This window comes from Populus euphratica, unplaced genomic scaffold (genome assembly GCF_000495115.2).
Source record: "Populus euphratica unplaced genomic scaffold, PopEup_1.0 scaffold86.1, whole genome shotgun sequence".
Taxonomy (NCBI): Eukaryota; Viridiplantae; Streptophyta; class Magnoliopsida; order Malpighiales; family Salicaceae; genus Populus; species Populus euphratica.
In genome coordinates this window covers 865,064-882,731 of record NW_011499880.1, presented here as the reverse complement: position 1 = coordinate 882,731, position 17,668 = coordinate 865,064, and positions in this window count along the sequence as shown.

Genomic DNA, 17,668 nt, shown 5'->3' with positions numbered 1-17,668 from the left:
ATAGATTTAATTTTGATTAACATATAATAAAAAAAAATCCTCTAATCAGGTAAGAAAAAACGATACTAATAAATTGGAGAACCATAGTCGGGACTCGATATAGCCATCCCCCGTGAGAATCACTTATATGGCTAAAAACGCCATTCAAATTCTCGTTTTTACTACTATTCCATGGCCTTTAATTTAACTAAAAGTTTTTTTTTTTTTAAGGAAGAAAAACATAATATACTGGGAGGATAGGAATAAGGAACAAAAACATAATATACTGGGAGGATAGGAAAAACATTTTTTTAGAAAATAAATTATTTTTCAATATTTATTTTTTTTAATTAAAATCATTTAGTGATGTTTGATGTACATGAAGAAATGAATGTAGGAAATGGAAATTTGAAATAAATAATTAAATGTGATACCCCATTAACATCCCTATTTTATTTTATAAGAATTTGACAAAGTTATATATATATATATATATATATATATATATATATATTTGCCAATTCTACCTATGGATGAAATTTTTTTAAATTGTAGAAATAATGTAAAGGCTTAAAAAATAACTAATCATGAATAAAAATGTTATGTATATTAGACAACATTTTTTTAAATATCAAATAACATATATTTTTTTAAAATATTTAAACAACGATATATTGAATTGATCTAGAGCAACCTTGGTTAAACCGCAAAATACATGACCTGGATCATGAGAATATAATAACACTTATAAAAAAATAAAAAATAATAAAAATTCAATTCTCAACCAACCTTATATAGAAAGACAAAATTAAAAAAAATAATTAATTGAAAATGATAAAAAAAAATAACATGAACGAACCCAATTTAGTCTTTGAATAAATAATTTGAGTTATGAGAGTAAGATAATCTCATAGAAAGCAACTTAAAAAAAATATAAATTTAAATTCTCAAACCAACCAAATATTGAAGGATGAAAATTATAAAAAATCTAATTTTTAGAAAATGATGAAAAAAAAAAGGAATCAGGTTAAACTAGATAACTCATTAAACTTGTAATCCAGATTATAAGACTAAGATAACTCCATAGAAAGGAAAAAAAAAATTATGAAGTACAATCCCCAATTAACCTAATGTTAAAGAATAAAATTTAAAAAAAATCAATTTTAAAAAAGAACCTAAGAAAGATATATGTCAATTTAGGCTAATGATTAGTACTTAAAAGTGCATTTTTAGTAAGATTTTATATTATCATATTATACTGAAAATATCATTAAATTTTTTTAACTTGAGTATGTTTTATAATAACAAGTCTAATAATATAAGATATCTTTAATTTATGGTAAATGCTCATTTCAAATATAGGCATGTTTCACAATTCAAATGATTGATTGATTTGTTTAACTATTGAAATTGATAAGATAAAGAGAGAGCTAAGCTTGGAAAAGTGATGCTAGTTTAATTCAAACTAGAATACCATTCGGTTATTTGATTATAACTGGAGTTATAGAACTTGGATCAGTTATTTGATTATAACTAGAGTTATAGAACTTGGATTTAGATTTAGTTTTTAAGAATGTAAAGCTAAGTCATAAGTCTAAAACATTCATAAGAGTTCAAAATTCAAAACGGTCGTTTTCAAGTTCAAATTATAGCAACAAAAAAGAAGTCAGAATTTATTATACAACCCAGATACTATTCAATGTTCAGCTCATATCTCGAGTTCTAGAAGTCCAAATAAGCTCATTCTTGTTTTGTTGAAAAGCTGAGGCAAATGCCCATAACTTTCATGAAGATTATCTGTTAAAATTTTGACGTTAGCAATAATGTTTTGTTTAGACAAGAAGATAATGGTTATCACCAAGTCAAGAGGTGGCCACCAACTTAATAATTAGTCATCAAATCAATAGTTATAAATTTTAGCCTATAAAAGAAAGCATTTGCTATATATTTATATATCTTAGTGTTCAAATCAAGATCACTCTCTTTATTTGTATTTTGTAATATTCAAGTTTTATATTATGTTATACTATTAATCTTTTATTTATATTTTTCATTCCATTTACTATACTTAATTAACTTATATCATGTTTATGTTCTTATATTGTTTATTTATGTTTTTCTTTTTTATTATGTTTAGCTAAGTTTATTATATCAAGGTGAAAATGTTTCACTAATGGTGTTAAAATAGGTATAATATAAACTCAATATGGACTTCAATATTTATATCAAAGAAAGTTTGTTACTAACATGTCTTATATTTTTATCTTACTAATTCTTAATATCTTACTTGTTAAATGATTAATCTAAATTTGTATTGTATAACCTTTGGTATAATAAATATTTAACACTTTTATAGCCTACTGTATCGTATAACCGACACCTATACTATGAAAGGAACTTGATTTATTGTTAACATCATGAATTTCTAACAATATTTAAAAGTATGATGTCACTAAAATAAGATAATTAATATGATCATGTTAAAAATTTATAATGAACTATTAAGGATAATCATCCAAATGAAACCTACTTTGTGTGTAGTTTATAGTTGATTAACAAAAAGAGTTTATACTATACTTATTTCTAATAATATTAGTGGATCCTCTAACCTTGATAATTGCTTTTATCTTTGATCAATACTCACATCAATATCACATCTTAAAAGTTATCTTCAACTCCTTTTTATTTGTTATTTATAATTTTATATAGTTCACCTCCATGTGGTTCGACCCTTGCCTTACCAAGTTGTTTATTGCTTCGACACTTCTACACTTGAGATAAGACATCAATCTTTTGATCGTGTCAGTTAACCTTACAAACTCATAACCTGGGTAATGAGTTTAAGATTATTTTATAAAAGGCAAATAAAAAAATATCACGAAGCTCAATTCTTGATCAACCTTATGTAAAGGGATGAAATTAAAAAAAAAACTAAAAAAATCTAATACAAAACAAATAGAAATTAAAATAATAAGGACCAAAATTTATTAAAAAAAAAGGCAAGATGCCTTGGAAAATTTACATTAAAAAAAAAGGAAAGAAAAGAGCAAAGAGCAAAGAGAGAAGAGAAAGAAAAATAAAAAAGGACACACACGCCACCCATATGTACACACGTCGCATCACCAGCAAAGGCTCTTTGAGATAAGGCAACATTTTACTACCGTACAACACCACTCATGCCACTTGAGTGTGGCAACATCTTTCATATGTTGACACGTCCAATGTATGAGCTAACCTTTTTGACGCTACCTATTTATTCCAATTCCTGTAATTGTTTTTGGTTTCAAATTTAGTCTTTAAAACCTTAATTGTGCGAGATAAATAAATTTCAACTTAATTTTATAAAATCGAGCATCAACTGCGCATTAGAATGTTTCCTCGACATCTTGGTATCCTCTTATTTAGGCAACTAAAAAATATCATTGAATGGATCAAATTGAAGAGAAAAGAAATTTAGTGACAAAAAAAATAGGGTTGATCTTTTCCCTGCTCGTGCAATCATGTTCTGATTCTTTCAAGAAAAAGAGGTTGAATATTTATTTGTTGTTCAATTTAGGTCCCCATAACTTTAATTATTTTAAATCAATATAATTTCATTTAATTTTTGCAAATTAAACATTAACCAAATGTTTTTCACCCCTCTGACATCTCAAGAACCCTACCTGAAACCAATTAAAGTAAAATATCAAGTCAAACCCCAATTAAAACCCAACTTAAAAAGATGACATTTAACATTAAAAAAACTTGTTAATTGAACAAACTCTAACTCTGATAATTGTTTTTTCCTTTAATTAAGTTGACTTTTAAATCCAAAGACCTATTTGAAGAATGGAGAAATCAAAGGTTTGTTTTAAATGTGGTTAGGACCTAATTGAGACATTTTAATTATTTAGCTATATACATAATTCACATTAAGAAATTAAAACTTCATAGGCATTATTTAAAAAAAAAAGTGTTGGAATTCGGGGATCAAATTGATCTTTGACCACATCAAATGTTTTGACCCATTAATATACAAATAATTTGTTCTTTCATCTTCTTCTTTGAAAACACTCTCAATTCCGAGGCACTAAATTTTTCTCTTCTCTCAGCTAGATATCATCTTACTATCATTTTTTTATATAGATTTTGGTATTGTTTAGATTAGATTTAGGTGTTGTCCTTGTCATTTTTAGGATCATTTGTTAAACAGCTCTCACAATTAGCATTATATTTTTTTTTAATATCTCTCTCCATTTCATTTTCTTTTCTTTAAAGGTTTTAGTTTGCATGTTGTAATAATACCTACTGTGATATATGACTATTTATGAGGCCTACTATAATGTAACATTGCTTATGTCTATGATTCTTAGAATGTTAATGTTACTATGATATGAAAATCACATATGTCTAGAAATTTCAAAGATGTCATTATTGTGGTTAGAAGAATGATGTTGATAAAGTTTTGAACTATATGGTTGTTCTAATTATTGTTTTGGTTTTATTTACCTTGTGTATACTTCTAAAAATAAAATCTTTGAGTTAGGTATATGCTAGTTCTAATATTCAATCATGATAAGCAACTTTTGAAAAATAAAATCAATTGATATTCAAAAATGGTACTTAAAAGTATTATGGACTTTATATTGCTTCAAAATGATACTTTATGTTTGTTAATTCCTTGTTTATCTTTAGTTGTGTGCAACTATAGATGAGCTTATACTCTTCTGTTGGTGTTTCCTAACTTACAAATTATGTCTAGTTTTTTTTTTTTTTTTAGAGTTACCCCAAGCCAACCAAGGTAGATTTTCTAAAAGATCTATATATTCTAAAGTCTTGTATTATTCAAACTCTTTTTTTTTTGTTTTTCAAAGTTGCATTTTAGCTAAATCCCATAAACCATTTACTTCTTGCATTTGGTATGTTCTTGATCATCCTTATATTGTTATACATCAAGCTTGTATTCGAGAATAGAATGTGCCTAAAAACAATGGTGTTTTCCATTTGGTTTTAATCCCAAAGGCATTAAAATTACACATTTATGTATTTTTGAAAATTATAACAAGTTTTCAAGACCTATTAGGTCTCGACTCACATTGAAAGTCTTATTAGATTGACATACCATTTAAAATTAAAGAAAAAAATACCTATCTTTATTTTTTCACAAATCATATAAAAAATGTCTTATTTTTCACTCTTAGTGTTTTAGGATAAAATATACTCAACATGGGTCATTACATTTTGATATCAAGAAGAGTAACTCATTCTTTTGATCTTTAAATAACAAACAAGTTTTATAAATGTTGAAGTCCAATATTCACCAAACAATTAGGAGTATTTGTTTTTTTAATTAGTTTACATGTATGCAAAAGGAAAAGATTGTTTGTTTGTTGTGAATGTACATACACAAGTCATAAAATTGTTGTGTACAAACATTAATGAAATGCATCAATAAAAAAACTAAATCATAAAAAGGTAATTGTTAAGTAACACACCTTAAAAACAAGTAAACCATAAAACGTCATTTGTTAAAACTAAGTTCATAGGGGATCTTCATATCACTAGATCATATTTCAAGTAAATGAACCTATAATGGTCACTGCTTAAGTAAGACTTGGGCATATAATCTTTATTTATTCAATAAATATTACAAATGAATCTTAAGTAATATATAATAAATGAATCTTAACAAAGTATTATTCATAAACTCTTTATGAGATTTTGGTTGGGTTCAATGAGCCCAATACAAGCCCATCTAATTACTTATAACATGATTTGATAAACTATTAATATTCACAAATCATGATCTAGAGTAAATAAGCATAAAAATATCAATTCACCAAAAAATAAGAATGATAAAAATAATCAAGATCTTATAATGAACAATTATAAAACCTGCATTGAGTTTAAATCATCACAATAGACTTGTATAGATAGATCATTAATAGGATAGGCATAATAGACTAATAATAATATAAAACAATTAGCAATGCAAATTACTTCGGGTAAAATACTTCAAAATGATAATATCTTCAATTTAGTATAATTAGTCTCATAACTTGAAACTTGACAAACTAGTTAAGGTTTTCTAATAATCATAATATGAGATAATAACATATATTTCCATCTTTACCCTAAACATAAACAAGCTTTTGTTTTTTATGAGCTCGTTATGATTTTGAGTGTGACATGTTTAACAAGCTTGGCTAGTTTAATAATATAAATAAGAAAAATTATCAAACTCAAATTATTAAACAATTCAATGTTAATAGGAGAGACAACCCAAATTATTTAAAAAATCAATGAAAAGTCCTATAAAAAAACATATAAAAAACAATAAAGTCTAATATTCAATTAAATAAATATCGAAAGATTAAACTAAAAAAATATGAGCTTAAAAAAAAGAAAACAAAACACAAAATTGGATGAATCTCCTAAAATTATATTAATCTCTTAAACCTATAATCCATTAAAATCTTAGACTAGAGCTCAATCAAAGCTCAATTCAATTTAATGTTAGATGATAAATTAAAAAAAAATAGGAATTTAAAAAATTTTATAAAGTAAAATAATAAAAATCAAAAGAATAAGGATCAAATTAGATATGATATAAAACTAAAGGAGGATGAAATTGTCAAAAAAAATTAATTTTAAAACATCATCTAAAATAAAATAAATAGAAATCGAAAGAATGAGAACCAATATGACAAATGAAAAAAAATTGAAGGATGAAGAAAGTAAAGAAAAAAAATAAAAAAAATAATATGGAACATATCTAAAGAAAAAATAAAATTAAAGGGCTGCATTGAAAATTTTAAGGGTCAAACATGAAAATCAACGAGTGAAAAAAGAAAGGAAAAGGAAAAGGTCATCGATAAAAATATAGAGGTTTGTTAACTATACACACCATTTACAAATAGAAAGGCCGCCAAGACAATTCAAACACTACCATGTCAATTTGGCCACTAGACCACCCCCATGTACATGTTGCTCAAATGGCACAACAACTACACACATGTCAACAATATTTTTATAATAATATTTATATTTATTCAATTATTAAATTGCTCTTCAATCAAATTGATTATTACAAAAAAAAATGATGAAAATACTAAGAATCCCTTGACGCTAGTGGAAGGATTGTTATTTGTATTAGTAATTTAGTCATTTTACTATACTTGAAAAAGTGAGATACTAAAAAAGCACTTGAAAGTCAATTGTTTTTTTAATCTTGCTTTTAAAGGTAATCTATGTCAAATAATCAATTCAACCTAAAAGTTTAATTTCTTATATGAGGTTTTAAAATATAATTTATATTATTCTCTAATATATTCCCTCAAGTAAAGACTCTTTGGGTTTGAAATTTACACATGCTTACAAGATCTTATACTTAATTTTTATTAAATAAATGAGAATGATAAAATTCAAATTTGTGACTACTTGGTCATTAATGTTGTGATAACATATCAAAAAATCAATTCAATTTAAAAACTTAAACTATTCAGTGAGATCTCAAGATATAATTTATATTATTATCTGATAATTTAGTCATTTTATTAAGCTCTAAAAATGATAAGGGATTGATCCATTCTTAAACAATCAAATCATAGCTAATAGATTATTTATAAATATATATTGTTTTATGTCTAATAAAATATTTATTTTTTCATTTTAAAACTTCAATGGCTTGAAACTTAAGGAAATACTAAAGTTTGATAATTGGACTGTACTTTCTTAACTCAAAACCATATGAAATCACACCCGTCAAGTCCTAACATACTTATAAAACTCAATTAACACTAATTAATAAAGTTAAGATTAATTTTTTTTTAAGAGACTAAGAAGATAATGACAAAATATAAATCAAAATTAGTGAATAATTGTGATTTAAAATATGTGTTGTATTTTCTAATTAAAAATATCAATTCAAAACATGTTGAAAAATAAATTTCAAGTTCAAAAGTTTATTATGATATATTATATAGTTTGTCTTCGTATCATTTACATTCTGTTCTGGGCTTTAAATTAACAATTTCCCTAATTAAAAGAAATTTAGTCAATTAGAGCTAGTTGTGTTTCGAATAGAAATCCACAGAGCAACCAAACAATGTTCTTATGGTCCTTTCAAGTTCAACTTGGCTCTTTCCTTGTGTGTTTGATGTGCTAAAAAAGTTTGGGATTTCACTTCATTTTGTATATTGCTAAATCGAATGAGTGAAATAAAATTAACCCTACAGACTTTTTATATTCGCAAATTATTAATTCAATCTAGAGCGATTAATAAGCTATTGTACGTAGCAATTATTAAAATAACAACAAATACAATTAAGACTGCAAATCTTAGTTGATTGATTACGAAGCAATGTGGGAATTAAAGCTTGAACTTACATTCATGGCATGACATTAGGGTTATTTATTATATAAATTAGAGGTGAGTAAAAAAATAAAAAAAATTAATTAAATCGAGAAAATTAAAAAAAAAAAAACCGAACCAAAAAAACCGATTAATTTTTTTTTAAAAATTAGCTGGTTCGGTTTAGTTTCAATTTTATAAGTACAAAATCAAAAAAACCAAACTGAATCAAATCCAAATCGAAAAAACAAGAAAAACATAGCCAAATCAAAAAAATTGAGTCAAACTAGAAAAATCGAGCCAAATCGGTTTAAATTAGTTTTTATTCTTAAAAAACCGAATCGAACTAAACCAAAATCAGTCGATTTGAATCGATTTTGATTTTTTTAAAACTTTTGGTTTAATTATTTTTTTTTAATAAAAATTAAATCAAACTAAAAATAATCACCTCTACTATAAATAACTAATTGGGTAGACAAGCTGGATTGGACAGTTGAGATACTCAATGAGAAAACAATGGATATTCTAAGTGGATTTTTGAACAAGTATGAGATTTAATACTTAAAATTAACAAATTCCAACAAGAAAATAGTTACAACGAGGAATAATGCCATAATAATATTAAAGAATTATCTGGTTTAAAAATTTAATTATTAGATGAAGTCTGACTAATAATTTTATATTATTCTCTAGTAAATAAATGATAGCAAACTTAATTATTATTATTTTAATTTTGAAGTTCAGATTTTACTTTTAAATGAAAGTATTGGATGAGAAAATGAAAAACTTAAATGGTTTTGAAAAACTAAACCAGAGGAAAGAAACAGGTTAGCTAACTATCTTTCGTTCAAACCAAAGCCAAATTGAGAAGATCAATGCTAAATGGAGAAGTAGAATTAGAAGATTGTTGTTTAGCTGGCCACTAATTAAACACGCATGATGCCATTTTAGTTTTAATTTTAATTTTAATTTTAATTTTAATTTTTTCAATATGAACTAGAGCAAAATACGAAAGCTAAACACAGGATGCATTCCTTAACCAACGAAGAGGTCTCTTTTAGTGCCAGGTCAACGACTTGGGCTGTCCATAATAGTTCCCATGCACGCTTCATGCACATGGTTGCGTTATTTTTTATTTATTTATATGAATGTTTGAATATATATATATATATATATATATATATATTTATTTTATGAGTTTTAAAATTAATAATTATGCAAGACTTTAATAGGTAAAGATATTCAAATTTATAATTATTTGGTTGGGAAATTTTGCACTGCTAATGAATGCAAAATAGCCAACAGCACTGAAATAAAAATGCCCATGCATAACAAGACAAGAAAAGCCTCCCCTCCGACGAAACATATTTACACCACCACATCATTTTGTTTCTCCAGACCCGATTTTTCGATTTGTTATCCATCATTTACTTAGTTTCAGAAGATTTTCACACGGATCCGAGGACACATGATGGCTTAGAGTCTTGTTTCGTCCTCGAAGCTGTCCTAGTTGTTTGATAACTTCGGACAACCTGGGCCAATATATACTTGAATGCCTGCAACAAGTCGATAGAAATAGTTGTATATTCCGATGCTAGCTAGCTAGCTGGTGGTACGTAGATGTAATGGTTCCAAGTCAATTTTCTCCGACAAATATTGTTTCAGATTCATTTAACCAGAGATCACACTTGCATTATGATATATTGGGACTTCGACATTCTTGGTAGTAAATATCAATTAATGCAACCAGGAAACTGAAATCAAATTAGTTTCTCTTTGCCAAGTTGCATCCAGCAGCCTCGAATTACACGTCTTTGAAGCACTCCCGTGACAGGTTATAATAGATTCATTAAAACAATCCAGTCGCTGTTTTATATTCATGTCCTTGAATTTATTTTTGTACAAGCACGAGATGAACATATTAATTCAACTTTGATGTGAATAGACTTTCTGAAAGAAACTGCTTTTTGTGCTTTGTTTTATGAATTGAAGAATGCACAGAACCTTCAAGGATTCACTTTTTATGTTATCATTTCAAGGTTGAATTAAAGAGAAAGCTGTAAGCAGAAGAATTCTCATGAATGCTTTTAGTCTGCATGCAAAGTCGACGTGCCTAAATTCGATCGAGAAAAATCTCGGCCCCTAGACGTGAAAATTTGTTTTACGACACCCGATGGTTTAAAAGAACAAGAAGAAGCAGCATGTAACGACTTCAATATCTTCATCGATCAATCACACACTGCCCTGTTTGCTGCCCTTCTAGGTAAAGTATTGCAGCAACATGCCATTCTAGAAGAAGAATGTAGAAATGAGAAAGAAGCAGCAGCAGTGGACTATCAGTTCTCGCGGCGCATGTGATTTGATCTGGAAACACAAAACAAGAGAATATCCGTAGGGTTATGGAGTCAACGCGTTTTGGTATGATCACAGTTGGAGATCGATGAAAACTTGAGCTCATTAGAGGAACGAGGCATGTCAACCGTATTAATAATTTTATAGTTTAGATATTAAGATTTGTTTATGGAACCGACGAATCATATAATATGGCACACCGCACACCTCCATCCTTCATTAATCTCTCATTGCTGTGATCACCAGTTGAGAAGCGTGTTCCAATGGTGGCTTTCAACGCATTTGCTGCCGGGAAAGAAGATCACTCACGTTCACAGGCGACCTACCTAGCCTTCGTGGTCAGGCAATTAGCCAGCCAGGGTCACCGTCAAATGATCAGTAAGTAGCCCCAACCAAATAATATAAAACAATTATTTATATTATTTTATAATTATTTAACATATTTTTTAAATAAAATCTTTTTAAATTTAAAACTTAAATTTTATTAATTTAAATATAATAATAATATTCAAACTAATAACTGTCAATACTATAATACCATATTAAAAAATAATTTAAAACTTAAATTTTATTAATTTAAAGATAATAATAATATCCAAACTAATAATGTTTAATCATCAATACTATAATATCATATTAAAAAATTATTTTAATAAAAAAATATAAATTAATAAATAATATTTTAAAATATAATTTATATTATTATTATTATGTCCGACCTATCTAACCATGATTAAGGATAAAATCACCTATAGTATAACTTACAAAGAGATTGGAGTTTATTGGTACTTAACGTATTTTTTATTGCAAGACTCGAGCTAGCTTTAACAACTCCACGGCATAAATATTTACAATTTCTATTAATGCCCGTATTAATTTTATCAGAAATAAATTGTAATGGGACAATTAAGTTATCAATTGGATACCCTAAGGATCTAGGGTCTCCTTAAATTAATTGGACATCAATTCAAATTTCGAAGTTAGAATTTAGAGGCATAGCCAGGCTTTCATGATTCGAATTAGTCAAATTATAATTATTTGACTAAGCCAAGAATCTATTATCATTTTATACTAATTAGTACAAAAACTTCACCAGCCTGTACAAGAGACTCCGAGGCAGCACTTTCCTTCCCTCGTATTAATTATGGAGTTTTTTTATCACAAGCTTGCAGTTTAAAATAACCTCCAGCTCCCTTACTCTTGAAGACACATTCCCACCTATTTTTAGAGAATGGCCAGTTCTCTACTCAAACTTGCAACCATTCTCTCCCTGGTCGTTTCCATCCTCCTAGCCTTGCACACTCAAAGAACCTTATCGGTCGATATAGAAGATGAAGATGAAGAGTATGTTCTTGACACCCCACCAGTCAATTTCAGATCAAGAAGCCGGTTCTTGGCCACTGTAATAAAGAAAGGTGCACGATGTAACGCTGAGCGAAATAACAAATGTAATGGCGTTTCGGCCAACAAAGGCACGGGCCTGCTTTACTGTTGCAAGAAACATTGCCGCAATGTTCTTGGAGACAAGAACAACTGTGGACAATGTGGTAAAAAGTGCAAATTTGGAGAGTCTTGCTGCAATGGAAAATGTACAAACATCATTTACAACGCCAGTAATTGTGGGAAATGCAACAATAAGTGTTCCCCGGGGGTTAAATGTCAATATGGAACATGTGGCTATGCTTAAAATACAAGGTTTTTGAGGCATCATAGTTGGATTTAATAAAATGTGGCTGTTTTTGTTACTATTTGGGACTAGCTTATATTATTGGGGCAGTATATTTGTTATTACTTGTTCTCACAAAGGAAACAGAGTGGGTGTTTTGTACTTTATTGACTATACAGAATCCAAAGTTTGTGTCACCAATAAAGAAAGCCTGTACGTATGGAGATGGAGGTGATTCTCAGTCTTGTCTACTCATAGAAACATATCGTTGTTCAGACCCCAGGGAAGGAGAATGTTTAAAAACAATATGACACTTTCATTTGCCGTTGTTTTCCTTAATTTTGTTTTTGTTTTTTCTTCTTCTTGCCCTCAGTAGGCAAGCTACGTGAAGATGCAGAAGGTTTTCATGTTTAAGTTTGTATGAAAAGGGAGGACAGGGAGAAGCAACTTCAATCCCGAAGTCTCAACTGATATGTTACTTCACTTGTCTGATATCACACGCTTAGTTCCATGCAAAGCTCAAGCTAGTTGTCTCGATCATCATGAGGTAATGTATTCATCTTGGAGCGAGATGTTACGAACGGTCATTGTGTATTTGTAATTTGAAGCAGATGAGAAGAAAGATGTCCATATGCTTGACTGCATCTTGTTATAAGATTATCCACAATAACTAACAGAACAAAATCTAGCCTGGTGACTGAATTAATAGCACTACCCAGAAACTTCGAAGCTACTAATCAATATATATATTGCAATTGATGCATTTGATTACGGCTTGCTAATGTTAGCCACATAGCAGGGAAGCAGAGAACAAAACTGCAGCAGCCATCACTATCCCAGAAAAAAATAGCTCAGAATAGGACTGGACCCTTGCATAACCATACCAAGCTAGATTTTGACAATTAAGTGAAAATAACAAAAAAAAAAGCACCCAAACGAAAAGCCAAGGGGAGCCACAAAAACAGTTGTACAAGAAGGGCATGTGTCCAGCCTGAAACGGAAGCGGCTAATCAACCCTGCCAAGCTTGGTCTGACATGTTTTCTACATATTATTCTGGCTTTGTCAAAGTGTAAATTTTTTGGTTCTAGAATATTTTACAGACTCATGTTATTTTAAAATTAAAGGGCTATCAAGTTTAAATTCTTTGAAATTGATATATTTTTTAAATCCATGTTATTTTAGGTTAGGCTAATTGTCAAGTCCAAGTTATTTGATTCTGATATATTTATCAAATCCTTATTATCTTAGACTTGGTTGATTGTCAAGCCCAAGTTATTTAGGTTTAACATGTTTACCAGAATCAAGTTTTCTTAGACTTGACTTACTATAAAATTCAAGTTTTTTGGATTTGACTTGTTTTTCATATCCATGTTATATTAGGCTTGGTAGCATGCCAAATCCAAATACATTGGATCTAGTATGTTTTTCAAACCTATTTTATTTAAGAGATTGCTAGACCTATGTTACATTAGACTTGATTGATTGCCAAGTCCAAATTCTTTAGGTCTGATATATTTTTCAGACCACGTTATCTTAGGCTTGCCTAACTACCAAGTCTAAGTTTTTTGGTTCCGGTATGTTTGTCAAATACATATTATCTTAGACTTGGCTAACTACGAACCTTAAGTTTTTTAGGTTTAACATGTTTGCCAGACTTTCGTTACCTTAGACATGACATATTTATCGGACCCAAGTTTTTTTGGACTTGCCTGACTACCATCTCCAAGTTCTTCAAGTCTAGTATATTTGTTAAACACACACCACCTTAAACTTGGTTGATTGCCAAACCTAAATACATTGGGTTTAACATGTCTTTTAAACCCATTTTATTTAAGAAGATTTTTTTAATAAAAATCTTAACTAAAAATTAACTCATCAGTTGTCCCCCCAAACTTTTAATGCGTAATCTTGCGTTAAAAGATTAAGATATTTTTAGGGAAACAATCGGGCAGTAGATGTCTTGTTTTTCTTTGAGAAGAGGCGATAGAACTTTGTAAATCTAAAAAGATTTCTAAAGGAAAAAAAAAAATTTTTAGAAAGACCATCCAACTGTGCTCAATAAATATTGTAGGCTATTGGTAACTTAGGTATTTCTAATATTTTAGAAGAAGATAGCAATTTACTAGTAGGGAGGAATTCATCGACTATGGAAACTAAATCTTCTTTCCTTGTGCTTTTATAAAACCTTCTCCAATTTTTTCTTTCTCCTATCATCATGACCTTTAGAAAAGAAAAATGAAATATATCCTCTAAAGGTGATTTTAGTTTCCAACTTGAAACGAAAGTCATTCGTTAAGAATCTTTGACCATAAAAACTGGCTTTAAATCTGAAAGGGATGGTGCCTAACTTTCTTTTGCTAAAAGAAAAGACGAGGATGTCCACCAGGAGGTGTCTAACCTGAAAGGACTACTAATACTGCCCAAGACTCCTATGGATGATATATAGAGTTCAATAAGTTAGGACCAAGTATGCATGACTAATGTTAATTTTCATGACTCATTTTTTTGTTATTCTCCAATTCATATTTTCTCTCTTTTTAAAAAATACAAAAATATCATTAAAAAATAATAGCATTGAGAAGAGGATGCAAAGCGCTTAGAAAATAACTAAAAATTGGTTGAGGAGGTTTAAAAATACAAAATTTAAAATTTGACAGTATTTTGTTAATTAATGAGTGTCATGTTGACAAAGAAAATTCAATTTAAGAAAGAAAAGTTTAAAATCAGACATTTATGGACTCAATTAAATTTTATTGAAGATTTAATTGAATTTATGGAGGTTTTGATTGCAAGAAAAATTCATTTTGGAGTTAACTTGGGTTTTAATTGGAAGAAATTCAAGTTCTAAGGCCAAAATATAATTGTTAAGAGTTAATTGGGTCAAATCAGGGACTTAATTGTATAAATATTGATGTATGATGGCCAATTAGGAACTTAATTGAAGAAATCTGAAACCAAAAACCAAAATAAAAAACATGCATAAATAGAGAGGCTACAATTAAACTAAATTAGGGGCCAAATTAAATAAATTAAAATTTTATTACTTAATTGAGGGTCAAATTACATAAATTCAAGATCAAGGATCAATATGAAAAAAATGGCTAACTTCAAGGCCGACAATTGAATTTGACAGGGATTCAATTGAATTGATTTTTATAATTAAAATTTCAATTGAGGACTCAATTGAACAAATCACAAATTGAGGACCAATGTAAACTCTAACACATTTTTGCAGTCTTTTTTTAAAAATAAAACGGCGTGTTTTGTCCAAAACAACATCGTTTTATATACTGTTCATGAAAACAAAAAATAAAGGACCCAAACGATGCTATTTTGAACGACATTGGGGGTCTTCTTCTTCCCCTAAACTTGCGAGGTAGGGGAAGAAGAAGATTTTTCTTCCCCTTGTTTTCACAGACTTTCTTCCTCTGAAAAGCATCAAAAAGACACCGACCAAGGACCCCCACTTGCCCAAAGCTTTCCAAGTGGTGGAGGGGCGGCAGCATAGTGGCCGCCCCGGCCTCTCTCTCCCCTGTTTTTTGCCTATAAAATAGGGGAAGAGAGAGCAAAAAAGAGGTGGAAGACTAAAAGAAAAAAACATAGAGCAGAGAAAAGAGAAAAGAAGAGAAGAAAATAAAATAAAAGGAAAGAAAAAATAGAAGAGAAAAAAACAGAGGAGAGGGAGGAAGAAGAAGGAGAAGCATCGCAGCTTGCCACCTTTAACCCAGTAGTGCTACTATCACGCCTCCTTGCCATCGTCGTCACCACTAGTAGCTCGTCGAGTAGAAGATAAAAAGAAAAGAAAAAAATGGAGGCTCTTGCCTCTGCAGAGCTAAGAAAAAGATGCCAGTAACGCGCCATCGTGCCCCCAGGCACCATAAGCAATGTTGTTGCAACCACCATTGCAATTAGCATAGCCATGAGTCACCACAGGTAAGCCTTCTTTCCTTTCTGATTAGTACTTAAAAGTGTATTTTTATCAGTGAAATTTGCAAATTGTTTTAACGCTTTGATTACTAGGGACTAGTAATAAGTTGGTTGGGGGGTGTGATTAGTACTTAAAAGTGCATTTTTATCAAGGTTTTATATCATCATTTTGCACTTGAAGTATCAATAACTCCTTAACTAAAGCATATTTTATAATAACGTTAAAAGTGTATTTTTATCATGGTTTTATATCATCATTTTGTACTTGAAGTATCAATAACTCCTTAACTAAAATATGTTTTATAATAATGTATCTAATAATATAAGATACCTTTAATTTATGGTAAATGTTTATTTTAAATGCAGACCTATCATATAAATGAAATGATTGATTGATGATTTTAAGAACTGAAATTGAAAGGACAAAGAGATGGCTAAACTTAGAAAAGAGATGCCGGTGTAGTCCAAACCGAAACACTGTTCGGTAATTGGGTTATATCTGAAGCTGTAGATCTCAGATTTAGGTCTACTTTATATGCATGGAAAGGTAAGACATAGGCTTACAACTTTTATATGGAGCCTAAGATCTAAAAATATCATTTTCAAGTCCAATTTGGAGAAACAACAAAAAAGTCTGAATCTGTCTTCTAGTCCGAGTACTGTTTAGTGTTTGGCTCATATCTGGAGTTCTAGAAGTCTAAATGACCTAAATTTTTTACACAAGAAAGCTGAGATAATTTCTTATAACTTTTATGTTTTCAAGTGGCTCCAATTTTGATGAGCTGAATTTTTTACACAAGAAAGCTGAGACAATTGCCTACAACTTTGATGTTTGCAACTGGCTCCCGTTTTAACGTTATCAATGACGTTTTGGGCAGACAAGAGAAGATAAGGATTGTCATCAAGTCAAGAGTTAGTCACCCACTCATCAATTAGTCATCAAATCAATAGTTTTCATTTTTGGCCTATAAAAGGAGGCATTTGCCATGCATTTAGGTATCTTGGTTTCTAGATCAAGATCATGCTCTTGCTTTCTCTCTTTGTATTTTTTGTAATATTGATGCTTTGCTTTCATTAATATCAAGTTTATGCCTTTCATTTCCTTTCTTTTACTTAGTTAACTCTTATCTTATTTATGTTATTGTTTTGTTTTTTTTTTTTATGTTTAGCTAAGTTTATTATGTCAAGGTGAAAAGGTTACACTAATAGTGTAAGAATAAGCATAGTGTAAACTTAATATGGACTTTAATGTTTGATACTAACATGTTTGTATTTGTTATCTTGTTCACTCTTTAATACTTTGCTTGTTAAATGACTAATTTTGATTTATGTTGTATAACACTTTGTACAACAAATGCTTGGCACTTTCATAGTTCATATTGTATGGTAACCGACACCTGAGTTATGAAAA